Source organism: Palaemon carinicauda, chromosome 19 (assembly GCF_036898095.1).
Source record: "Palaemon carinicauda isolate YSFRI2023 chromosome 19, ASM3689809v2, whole genome shotgun sequence".
NCBI classification, from domain to species: Eukaryota; Metazoa; Arthropoda; class Malacostraca; order Decapoda; family Palaemonidae; genus Palaemon; species Palaemon carinicauda.
The window spans coordinates 27,285,265-27,298,770 of NC_090743.1; the positions used below are offsets into that span (position 1 = coordinate 27,285,265).

The 13,506-nt window shown below is 48.0% G+C and overlaps 1 long non-coding RNA gene across 2 annotated transcripts in view; it reads left to right on the forward strand.

Moving 5' to 3' along the window:
• Positions 1-13,506, forward strand: part of LOC137658177 (uncharacterized) — a 70,222-nt gene that overhangs the window by 32,577 nt on the left and 24,139 nt on the right. For both annotated transcript variants that reach the window (XR_011047273.1, XR_011047272.1), the window contains exon 2: positions 4,683-4,762. This is a non-coding gene — a long non-coding RNA (uncharacterized lncRNA). The remainder of the gene's footprint in view (positions 1-4,682; positions 4,763-13,506) is intronic.

Here is a 13,506-nt window from a genome sequence, read left to right on the forward strand (position 1 = left end):
GCAGGGTACGTACCTGAGAGATGGTCAACATCCGGAACTTGTCGCAGAGGATGTAAGAATTTAGCTTTGACAAGTCCAGGACCACTCTCAATGCCGACGAGCCTTTCTTCGGAACTGTGAACAGGCGGCCTTGGAACTTCAGCGATCGAACCCGTTTGATTGCTTTTTTCTGTAGTAACTCGGTGGTGTACTCTCTCAGAATGGATGTGGGTCTCTGGAAGAAGGTCACTGGTGGAGGAGGGGAACCTTGTGACCATTTCCACCCCAAGCCTTTGGAGACTATGCTGTGAGCCCACGGACTGAAGGTCCAACGGTCTCGAAAGTGGTAAAGTCTCCCCCCTACCGGAACTATATCATTGCGAGGGAGTGAATCTAGGTTCTTTCCCTCCTCGAGAACCCCTTGTCCTAGGTCCGCCTCGTTGACGGAACTGTCCTCTAGCCCTGTAGCTACCTCTCTGGTGTCCACGAAAGGGACCTGAGGGTCCGTAGCTAGGGATGTATGCGGGTGAGGGCATCCAAACGGGGTTGGGTTGGGTACCTGGGGGAGCAGTGAGGTAGACCACCTGTTGAGGGTGTTTCGGCTGTAGAGGAGACGAAGCAGTGGGAGACTGTGAAGACGAGTGGGCAATCGACGATTGTTGGTAGTGACCTCGGCTCGTCTTGTAAGGGGCAAACCTCTGTTTCTTCCTGAAGAAGTTTTGTTTTTGACCTTCAACCCTCTTTTTGGCAGTGAGGCCCCACCTCACTTGCAAATTTTGATTTGCTCTCGCAGCGTCTTGTAGTACCTTGTTCACCTCCTCCTGAGGAAAAAGGTTCTTACCCCAGCAGGGGGAAGCTATCAGCCTATTCGGTTCATGCCTGATCGTGGCCTCAGAAAGAACGTGCTTCCTGCAACTAACCCGAGCCGAACAAAACTCGTGTAAGTCGATTTGGAAGGACAGAGACAGGTTCTTTGTGAATACCCGGAACATGGTCTCGGTCGGGTAAAGTGAGGTTAGGGACTCCACGGAGGTAATGGAGTGGAGAGACCTAGCCAACCTATTCCGTGCCTCAAACTCAGTCTTGAGAAGAATATCTGGTAATTTAGGAAGCTTCTCGGAGAACAGATTAGAGGCACAGTCTGGGTCTAACTTCCCTACTGTGAAAGTAGCGGGGGCATCATCCCAGATAGTAACGGTACTCGGAATGAGCATGGAGGTGGGATCGGTCTCTTTAAGAGCTGGCATGGCAGAACCTTCTTTGATAGCCTGAAAAGTAAGAGCTGCCACTTTATCTGTAATAGGCAAGGTAATACCTGGAGAAGCTGTAAATATGGTGTAGGCTCCTTTGTGTGGGGTGAGCTTGGAATTAGTGCAACCCCAGTCTGACAACGTCCTGGCCCAGAAAGATTGGGCCTGCTCTTTAGGGAATATTACCGTTTCCTTCGGTACCTTGTCTAACCTAACCAAGGCATGTTCTTTCAATCGGACGAAGCCGTTGAATGGGAATTCTAGTCCCGGAGGGTAAAATTCTAAGTCCTCTAGAGGACGGGTGCCTATGCCCTCTAGAGTTATGGCACCATCAATATATGGAGCATGTAAGGCAAACCTCCAAGGGTTGTTTTTCTCGAAGGGAGGTAACTTCGATGCGTCCGGGGCTGAAGGAGGGGGCATCTGAGTTCCGGAACGGATGAGACTTGCCACCATATCTTTGAGCTCCGTCATAGCTCCTCGGTCTGCCCTAGACTGTTGAAGATATTGTTGTATCTGCTCTTTCACAATATCCCTGACCATGGCGGCGGATAAAGGGGGCTCCCGAGCTTGATCCTCTAACGAAGCCCTGGACTTAGTAGACTTTGACTTCTTAGGAGTCACGGTTTTAGGTATAGCAATATGAACATCAGGATCCTTTGAGGGTCCCCGAACCGGTGACACTGATAATGGCAAAGCTGAAGGCTTAAAGGTACGTAGTGGCTTCACCTTGGGTCGTACAGGAGTGGAGGAACCTAGAGGAGAAGCCGTAGGTTTATCAAAGCCGTGAAAGGAAGTAGAAGAGGAAGGAGTGTGGGGTGAAAGGGGGTCCACCAACTCAACACCACCTACCTGCTCATCCATGGGTTCCTCGTCCAGACCTAGGTAGGGCTCGGCCTCCGTCACTAAAACCTCTTCCTCAGTTTGAATGGTTTCTCTAATCACTTCAATTAACGGGGCCGCTGTCTCCGGTGGAACTGCTGCAGTAGTAGAGCCTGGGAATAGGCGAGAAGCCATGTCTCCATCAAGAAGATAGGGTGCGCCAGCAGGCGCATTCCTCCCAAACCCTGACACCCAAGGCCGGAGAGTAGCTCTCACCTCCCTGAGAGATTCATCATCAGCCTGAAAGAGGAGAGGGAATTAATGATGAAGTCAAAACTGAAGTCAATATACAAAGAGCAATTAATTCTTCGCAAAGAATATTAACAGGGACACTAGAACCAACTTACCTCCTCGCTCAGGAGTAGGGCTGACAGCTCATAGCAGAGCATGCATGCCTCCGGAAACCATATCGTATAGGGGGCTTGTCCCGGTTCCCGAGAGAAGGATATGGCGCAATGGGCATGGGCCCGGCATAGATCATGGCCCATGGGATCAGTAAAGGCAGCGGAGCAGCCCCTGGCAGTGCAGCGGACTTTCTGTAAAAAGAAAAAAGACATAAGTCTGGATGTTCCTTGAGATTCTTGTCATTGACTTATGAATCAGAAACACTTAAATCTTAATTAATGTGTGAGTATGGTAGTAGCTAACACCTTAATAAAATAAGAAATTATAATAGAAATCCAGTAACCACATAGCATGAATCTCTAAACTTCATCGATATCACACTGTTAACTCCGGTTCTGGACTCCTGCTTGATCTCTGTTTTTACCGGAGGTCCGGTAGCAAAGGCCCGTCATCGTGATATCGTGACCGTCTCCGGTACGATAACATTATCCTCAATGAATGAGTTATCTCCAGTGAAGCCGGAGATACGATGAAAACGGGGGCCTTAACTGTGTAATTGTGATCAAACATGACAAAGGTTCGTGTGTAAAAGGCTTCAGCCGGAGTCCGAGTGCCGGATTTCACCGTTGCACTCCAAAAATCTGCTCCGGAACGATAACTAGTTCTCACCCAATGAGTATCCATTATAGCGGAGCATAACTCAAGGCGGAGCCAAGCATAACTCAAGGCGGAGCTAAGGGTGTCGGTATAAAACGACCCCAATTAATGACTCATACACTAACGTACCTAATAATAGTGTTAGCTATATTAACAGTAACCACATCAATAAATCGTTTATAATATTAAACGTACTATCATCAATTCTGATACTGAGAAGAGGCCTGAATAACCCGTGATCGTATAAAAACGGAGAACGGGAAATTCACCTCTCTTACTCAAAGAAAACGAGAGAAAGGATAACTCATACCTGTAGAACAGGAAACGAGCACTCTATGCTTTCGCTCTCAAGGTTACATATTAAAATTTAACATCACACAATAAATAAGAAAATTAATAAAATTGATTGCTTTTCTTAGTAATAGTAATAACGAAGAATAACGACAACGTAACAAAAAAACAAGGATATAGTCTAAAACGAACCCTCCAGGAGGGTACAAATTAACAGACTAAATCGCTAAGCTTTAAATCGTTACTATGCTTCAAAACGCTATCTTAAATCGCTATTCTTCGTAGGTCCAAATTGGACTTGCAAGCAAATAAATACCATAGTAAAAATTAATAATAATTAATGATAACATAAAAGGCCATAAAACGTAAGTGATATAACCTATCTGACAGAGTACCAGATGGGCAAAATTAACTAGAAAATTTACCGAAGCGAACATACCCAAAATGGCTGCCGATATCTCGGCAGGACAATCGCTTCTAAAACTAAAAACCACCATAATGGAAATAGAACAAATGCCCGGTACTGCCAAAAGCTGCCAAAACAAACTATGGTACTTAACATTGGTAAGGGTGAAGTAACAACGTCAGTCATGTTGAAATAACGAGAAATTCTTCAAAATAACACTGTGCCCAAAAAAACTATGCTTGCTTCAAGTCCAATTAAAGAAGGATGTCCTAGAGGGCGCGCGTGGTAGGTGTCGTTGGGGAGTTCAACCATGTTATCTAGGGCCTGTCACGGCCCTCCCCATTGATGAAGGGATTATCTAAATGGAAGACAACCTGTGAATAGTGGTTTACACACGCCTTTGTTTAATACACGACACCTACAAGGTGTTCGCGCGAGGGTTGTAACCTCTGCATTCCATGCTTTTATCTTTCTCTAGTATATTTGGAAGATTTATATTAGGAAAGGTATAAGGAAGGACCTTTCTCACCGGACGTCACAGGCCGCCCCAGAAAAGGAATTTTCATTAGTTTACTGACCAATAGTTGGTCGATTATTTGTTTTTCCTCAATCATAAGCAAGTACTGGATGCAAAATAGTGAACAAATAACAACAAAGGTTGAACTAGAAGTATATTTTTATATGATAAAGTACTGTATAGTATTCCATTCATGCCCAGACATACCAACAGTAGAATTTCAGTTTACCATTATTACCATTTCAGAACAAATGTATTCCATATGTGCTGGCTTTGTTTTATGAACAATAGGCTTTTGAAATTATTTTTATAGTATGGGAAGTGATAAAGTGCTACTATGTTGTTGTTTTTTCAGGAATATGGACAACTTGATCTGGCTATGCTGTATCACCCTTCTACAGGCTTGCTTGTTCAGAAGTGCACATACTTGGCTGTGTAAAGTTACAACCCTTTTTTTTAACAATATTTATTTAATTTCTCCTGTTTGTTATAGTATTCAATACATACATTTTCATACTATATAAGTACAAAAGGTAAAGAGTTACTGATATGTAGAACGTCAGTGGTTGATATAGAAGTTTTGATGAAGGAAATTTTTTTGTAAGGTGCTGTGTAGTCTCCAAAAACATTCCTGTGAAATGCTAGAACAGGGAATCCTATACAAGAAAATATCAAAGAAATTTTGTCCTCCCAGCTCCAGGGCCAGTGTATCAAACATGCATAACATGGACTTGGTGAGTATAAGGAAGACCTATGGAATGAGGCGCTATTGAATTCAGCACTGCACATTTTATGGTAAAATACATCGGACACATGATGACACATCACCGAGAACCAATACTTGTGCTGGAATTCAACCTGCTTAGTTGCTAGTACATTATGACCTTGACTGCCATTTTTTATTTTTGGAGTAAGGCTCGTATGCTTCCCTTTCCTACACAATGGTAGGAAGTAGGTTTTTTGCTTCATTAAAACCACTTTTGCGATTCAATGGGCTGTGTGGTCTCCAAAAACTTGTATACCCTGATGGACACTCCTCTCCAACCAAGCAAACTATCAGTTCATGCGTACCATATGATCATAAAATAACACGTTAAAACTTGCCTCATAAAAGATGATCCCTCGGGGTGGATCTAGCTGCCCTTCATGGTCAGCCGGTTGAGGGGCAAGAGTGAGAGGTTTCCTCTTTTGTCAGTCTGTACAAGTTTCTTCCTTTTTCCATGATTCGAGCTGTGATAAACTAGAACAGTGTGTGTGTGTGTGTGTGTGTATGTTTGAAAAGCTGGATAAGACTAGTGGCTACCTTTTGATCACAAAGAGAGGGTTTACAGATGTGTACCTCTGTTGTTGAAATGGTTAATGAGGTTGCTGTAAGAGACCAATCTTCTCGGGTAACTGTTTTCGAGGTATGAATGGAACTAGTTTTGAGTAATTGTCCAGATTTTGCATTTTATTGGTATGAAAGGAAACTATATTTCGTCTATTAAGAGGTATAGATCCATGCTAAACACTACTGTAATGAAACTTTTATGGTTGGATTTTATTATGGTTGTATGCAGGTCTTTTAATTTTGATAAGCCTCCGGTTGGCAAAACAATTTATTGGAATCTAGATGTAGTTTTTAAACATTTAAACTTACCCGCTGGTTATATGATAATAGCTTTTTTGGGCTCAAGCCATGTTGTCCTGATGGAAGGTTCCTTTAGTAGCTTCCTTTGGGCATATATGACTACCATAAATATTCCCAGAGAATTAAACTAAAGGTTTCACAGAATTCTAACCTCTGGTGCGAGTACCCTAAAGGTTTCCCTCTAGGATATTGTATATCAACAGGGGACGCATGCATTAACACGCCACATGGCTATCTGCACCCCACCTAGCGATTACGCTTCGAGGGGGAAAGGTGGCGAGGTAACTGAGGAGCCATTCCAAAGTTACCCTTCCTTCGTTACTGTTACGGTACTCGCAACGTAAACAAACCATCCGCCATACTGTGTGACGTCACGTCCGTCCTCATTCCTTATCTGGTAGCTTCCAACATCGTTTGTTTGTTCCCAGTGATCATCGTTAATCTTGTGCATCCTTCGCCATGTCTCAATCTTCTGCCGCGCCTTCTTCTGGAAAGTTGAGTACCAGGTTCTTGTATTGTTTAGGTAAGCTCTGGCCGTAAGGTAACGATTTTTTTTACGCTAAAATCTTGTGTGTTGTGGTGGAGCTGTGCCTTGCCCGGAGGCGCCATTTTATGACCCCTGCTGTTCGCCTCGCATGCTTTATTTAGTTAGCCAGAACAGCCTTCCCGGCCTTATAACTAATTAAATATCATTAGTTATCTAGTCTTCATTGCTAGGAATTAGTTATATTGTGCCGATGGTATTCTTCGGCGCTGTTAGTAGCCGACCCCATACTAGACTTTTAGCCTAGCCTAGGCCGCAGCCTAGTGTTCATGTTTACTTCTGCATGATATTATAAGTGTTCCTAGTGTTAATGTTAATGAAGATATAGGCATTTTTAAACATATACAAGATTCAGTGTTGCACATATCTTTCGCCTTCTAGGGACCATACAGGGACCGTGCCTGGTCCATCCATGTCACATCCCCTAACCCAACGTTGGGGCCCTTGTATGCTTCCTTATCTCCCCTGTTACCTTCGGGTAACCTCCCTCTGGGTAGCCTTGCTATATCTTAGCCCCTTAACCGGAATAAATTTCGGGTAGGTTAGGCTAGATCGTTCTTCCCTCTTCCCTACCATAGTATATGGGGGAACCTCGGACAGAACCCCAGAGTACCTATCATTCATCCCAGTCCACCCTTAGGGAACGCATTTCCCTTTAGGTACCGACTGAGACTGAAGGTGGAAGGGCCCTGCCCTTCCCCCTAGACTGCTCTTGGTTGGGACACGTCCCTTCCTCCTGTGGTTTAGCGATATGTCTTCCCAGCCCTCCCTAATCTAGGAGAAGCTCTCCTGGTTTAGGTTAGGCTTTGGGGGATTCTGTTTTATTATAGTTTAGGACAGTACACCAGTGCTGTTCCTACTCTGAGCTAGCCTACCCTAGGGTTGGAGAGCGTTTCTCTCCTACCTGGGTAGTATAGCATCTAACAGATTCCCCCACTCCTTGGGAGCTTTATGGTTGCGACCCCTTCTGCTCCCTTAGACCCCTACCCCCACTCTATCCCTTTGTGTCGGCTTGCCTTCACACCCCTGTCCGCTGTCCTACAATTCCTCCTTTGGGGAGAGTTGTAGGTTAAGCTGTGCTCTCCTGCTTGGCTGGCTGCTCTGCTACACTTCCCCCTCATAGTCGAACTATAGGGTAGTGTTGGTAGGTGGCTTGCCGGTGGAAGATCACCCTCTCCCCCTTTTTTGAGTGTCCTCTGATGCTCCCTTGGATTACAATAGGCATCTAGCCGTCTGCCGGCTCCCTGCCGCCGGATGATAGGCATATCCCCTCCTATCATGAGAGCACTCCTTCCGGAGGGAAGCCGGTCGGGTATTGGACATTACCCTTCCCCACTCCCTCCTTATCTTTCTCTCATCTATCATGGTGCCGGTCCACTGCCGCCTCCGCCTGCCGGCGCTAGCCGCCGGCACCCCAGGTGACCTTCCTACTTCATAAGATGTTCCTATCTGAGGATTACCTAAGGCGACAACCTGCCGGCTGCCGGGGGCCGCCGACCCTTGCCGCTGCTGCCGCCGACATCTCAGACAACCTTCCATCTTATGTACCCAGCTAGGTTCACCAACGCCGACAGCCTGCCGGCTGCCGGCGGTCGCCCTTATAGCTGTCTCGTACCTCTCTGCTGCTCACTGTGTAGCCTTTTATGGATTCACCCTGCCGGACCGGCCTCCGGCTTGCCGCCAGACGCTCCTGCGGCTTCCATGGACAAGCACCCCTTTCCCCCGGCTACCGGCCCTGTGCCGGCAGTCGACCTATACAGCCGTATAGCCAGACTGATCTTCTTTGGTATTTCATACCTTAAAGACAGTGGCTGGGGTGTAAGGTTGTACAGTACAATGTTTCCAGCATACTCTGTGCTTCTCAGTGCAGTCTCTTGCCAGGACCTACCCAAATATAAGGGGGTTTTACCCTATTTTCCCCTTCTTTTCTCTAGGTTCTGAACGATTTCAGACCCTCTCCACTCTGTAGACAATTCCCTTATAAGGAAGCCTAAGTTTGGCTCCCCCATAGGGATACCATTGTCGGCAGAAAAGGTCACGGTAACTGGTTGGACGGGACTCACAAGTATGTGTCTTCCTACTTCCCTTCTAGCTTACCTATCCTGAGCTCACATAAATCACAATGCTACAGATTAGTGAATCTTAATTTTAAGAGTAATGTAAGCCATAACTGTTTTCCATGTACTCATGTTCTCTTTTACAGGAGGAGAATCTGAAGTGTGAGAGCTCCTTCTCTGGAGTTCGCCGCCCGGACTTCTACGGGCATAAGGCGTGCCGGACCCACACCCCCTCTAAAGCGAAAAAGGGCAGCCTTAAATATTGGGATCCACAGTCCTGCTCAACCTGCAAAGGCCTCCTTGACGAGGCATTCGACAACCCTCCGTCTGCGGAGGCCAGGGACAATGCTCGAGAGAAACTGCGCAAGTGGGTGCGCGGTTTCCAGAAGAACGCCACCGGGCCGTATCTCCCCAGTGAGAAGATGAGGACCATGCTTTTCCCAAAAGCGTCAGCAGATTCTGTGGTTCCCCAGGATCAGATCCCCTTGGTTCAACTGACTATTGAGCCCGACATCGAGACCACGCTTAGCAAGTGTAGTCTGGACGAGGTGGAGAAGATGTCGGACATGTCCGACAACACCGAGAGGACCCTCATGGGTGAGGATCCGGAGGAAGAAGAGGATCAGGTGGAGTACCCTGATTCGGAGGGCGAGGTCGCCCCACCACCTCCGGCAGCCCCTTTAGTGGTCGAGGAGCCAGTCCCCTCCACCTCCGCCGCCTCGCAGCCCCTGCTACCCGCCACCGAAGATTCCATCCGGGTATTGGTGGCACTGATGGACGAGAAGCTCAATAAGCATTCAGCGGAGCTCACAAGTCGTTTGATGGGATGGAAGCAACCGAAGAAGATCTCGGTTAAGGACCTTCCCTCCTGCTCGGAGTCTAACCCCTGGAGGTACGCCGAGCATATGCCAATTACGACGGGAAAAATCTTTATCAACGACAAGTTAGGGTCCATCCTTTTGGAAGAAGTGGATTCTTCCCTAACTTTGAGGCTTACCCAGACTGTTACGTCCGACTCAGGTCTGTACCGGTCTCCAAGGAGGAGACTGAACCCAAAGAGGTGATCGTGTTTGATCACTCAAAAGCTCAAGCCATGCTGGCAGAGTGCCTTAAGAGTCGCGGTTTTACCAACTCTAAAATGCCGGCACTGAGTAAGAAGCACCCGTCCTTTCTTGCTCCCTCTTCTGCGACCTTTCCCTTCGTAGAAAAGGCCTTCCATGCGGTCATGAAGGCGGTGGAGGAAGGAAAGCCCTGCCCTACCCTGGAGGAGTGTAGGCCTCTCTCCCTTGCCCTTCCCCCGACGACAGATTCTGGAAAGACATCCAGTTTACTTTCACGGTCGGGAAACTGGACCCTGACGTGGCTGGACGTCAGTTCAATGAAGATCTTCCGAAGCAGAACGACCACCTTCTCCGTCGGGAGCAGGAGACCAAGGAGAGACTAGCTGCCTCCCTGTCTCATCAAATTCAGCTTGAGGTCATGGCCGGGGACGTTAGTCTGTGATGAAGGACTTGTACAGCTTCATCAGGGCCCGGAGAGCCTGCAGAGAATTCGTGTTTGCCAACGCGGCAGTAAAACACGAACCCCGGAAGCTAATCTCCTTCACATCTGGGGCATGCATCTCTTCTCATCTGCTCTGGTGAAAGAGATCGTGGACAAATCCGCTTCTGAGAACCAGAACCTTCTCAATAAGGAAGAAGGCCCTCAGCCTAAGAGGAAATCCTCCAAACTTAGACCTAGACCCCAGCAGCGTCAACAAAAACGCCAGTTTCCGGCTCCCGCTACTCCCCAAGTGGTCGCGCAGCCGCAACAGACCTTTCAGTTGGTCCCCCAACCGGTGGTGTCGCAATCACTGGTCTTGACCCCTGCTTAGGAACGACAGTCCACTACCTTTCGTCCCAGAGGTAGAGGCTCTGGCAGAGACTCCTTTCGCCGTCCCTCCAGGGGCAGAGGAGGAAGGGGAGCTAGCGGCCGAGGTGGCAAACCCTCGGGAAACCAGAGACAATGAAGTGCTTCCGGTGGGAGGAAGACTCCGCCACTTTCAGGATCGCTGGACCTTCGATCCTTGGGCACACAGCATCATCAAGAAAGGACTGGGTTGGAGCTGGACACAACCACTTCTAACCTTCCACCAATTCTTCCTGCCATCAACCCCCCTCTTGGAAGAATATGTCCTAGAACTCTTGAACAAGAAGGTGATCAAGAGGGTAAAGTCCACCAGGTTCCAGGGAAGACTGTTTTGTGTTCCCAAGAAAGACTCAGACAAACTCAAGAGTCATTCTCGACTTGTCCCCCCTCAACAAGTTCATTGCGAACAACAAATTCAAGATGCTGACTCTTCAACAAATAAGAGCCCTACTGCCTCACAAGGCCTACACGGTCTCAATAGACCTGGCGGATGCCTACTGGCACATCCCAATGAACCACCACGCTTCCTCCTACCTAGGATTCCGGCTCCAACGAAGAAGCTACGCCTTCAGAGCCATGCCCTTCGGGCTCAACGTGGCTCCGAGAATCTTCACCAAGCTAGCAGACACAATCGTCCACCAGCTACGCCTTCAGGGCGTCCAAGTGATGGCCTACCTCGACGACTGGCTGGTCTGGTCGACATCGCCAGAAGAATGTTTGAGAGCTTGCAGAAAAGTGACCCAGTTCCTGGAACATCTGGGTTTCAAAATAAACACCAAGAAGTCTCGCCTCGCTCCAGCTCAGAAGTTCCAATGGTTAGGAATCCATTGGGATCTTCAGTCACACCGCCTTTCCATCCCACTGAAGAAAAGGAAAGAAATAGCAGGGTCTGTCAGAAGACTTCTCAAAATCCAAACGGATCTCAAGACGACAGCAGGAACAAGTTCTCGGCTCCCTACAGTTCGCCTCAGTGACAAACCCAGTGCTACAAGCACAGCTAAAGGATGCCTCAGGAGTCTGGAGACGAAACGCATCCGTCGCTCGAAAAGATCTCGAGACCCCTACCGAACAGGCTTCGCTCCCTTCTAAGCCCGGGGTCAGAAGAAAGGACTTTGAAAAGATCCATCCCTCTCCAACCTCCGCCTCCATCGCTCAACATCCATACGGACGCTTCTCTGGAGGGTTGGGGGGGGGGTCACTCCCATCAACGGCAAGTTCAAGGAACATGGTCTCCCCTAATCAAGACGTTTCACATCAACATCTTTGAGGCCATCGCGGTTCTTCTCACCCTGAAGAAATTATGCCCGCATCCCTCGATACACATCCGTCTAACTCTGGACAGCTCGGTAGTAGTCAGATGTCTCAATCGTCAGGGCTCGAGATCGCCCCACATAAATCAGGTGCTATTACCCATCTTCCGCCTGGCGGACAGGAAGAAGTGGCACCTGTCTTCAGTTCACCTACAAGGATTCCGCAACGTGACGGCGGACGCTCTATCAAGGACAAGCCCCATAGAGTCGGAATGGTCCCTAGACGCAAGATCATTCTCCTTCATCTCTCGTCAAGTCCCGGAACTACAGATCGACCTCTTCGCGACGAGCGACAACAAGCAACTTCCTCAATATGTGGCCCCTTACGAGGACCCCAAAGCGGAAGCAGTGGACGCCATGTCCCTGGACCGGAACAGATGGTCCAAGATTTACCTGTTCCCTCCACCCAACCTTCTGCTGAAAGTCCTCTCCAAACTGAGAACCTTCAAAGGGACAGCATCCCTAGTGGCCCGGAGCAACTGGTTCCCCCTAGTCCTGGAGCTACAGCCCAAGCTGATCCCCCTGCCGGGCCCAGTTCTCTCCCAACAGGTGCAGAAGTCGACTGTCTTCGCTTCATCAAAGAAAGTCTAGGACCTTCATCTCATGATTTTCTCTCCCTAGCCGTGAAGTAAAGGTTTGGGATCTCGAAGAAAAGTTTGGACTTCCTAGAGGAATACAAAACAAAGTCTACCAGAAGGCAATATGAATCATCCTGGAAGAAGTGGGTATCCTTCGTCAAGGCAAAAAACCCTACGGAAATCTCCATAGAATTTTGTATGTCCTTCTTTATTCACCTTCATGGACAAGGCTTAGCAGCCAATACGATTTCCACCTGCAAATCGGCCTTGACTAGACCACTTCTGTATGCCTTCCAAATAGATTTATCCAGCGAAATATTCAATAAACTCCCGAAGGCGTGTGCTAGACTCCGTCCAGCACCTCCACCGAGACCCATCACCTGGTCCCTGGATAAGGTGCTCCATTTTGCCTCTAGCTTGGACAACGAATCTTGCCCTCTGAAAGACTTGACTCAAAAAGTGATCTTCCTTTTTGCTCTCGCCTCGGGAGCCCGAGTCAGTGAAATAGTGGCATTATCAAGAGAAGAGGGCCAGTTACAGTTCGCCGACACGGGGGAACTTACCCTCTTCCCTGACCCCACGTTTCTCGCTAAAAATTAACTTCCCACCAAAAGATGGGGACCTTGGAGAATCTGCCCCCTGAAGGAAGATGTCTCTCTATGCCCAGTGGAGAGTCTTAAGGTCTATCTTCAAAGAACTTCAGACTTTGGCGGAGGACAGCTCTTTAAAGAAGAAACTTCGGGTAGTGACCTGTCACTAAGACAACTAAGAGCGAAAATCACCTACTTTATTCGCAGAGCGGATCCTGACAGTTCACCCGCAGGTCATGATCCTAGGAAAGTCGCCTCTTCCCTGAACTTTTTCCAAGGAATGGATTTTGAAAGCCTCCGATCCTTCACAGGCTGGAGGTCACCTAGAGTTTTCTTCAAACACTATTAGAAGCAGGTGCACGAAGTCAAGCGATTCGTGGTGGCAGCAGGTAGCGTGATGAAACCGGCTGTTTAGTGCTGCGTAGGACAGTGAGTTTTTTCGGGACTTTAACTCAAACGGATGCCTGTGTTGACCCTAGTGCGATACATAGTGATTTCAAGGGACACTTAGTGTCACTAATAGACTGTTCTTCATCAAGGTGAAGTGACATAGATTCTTACA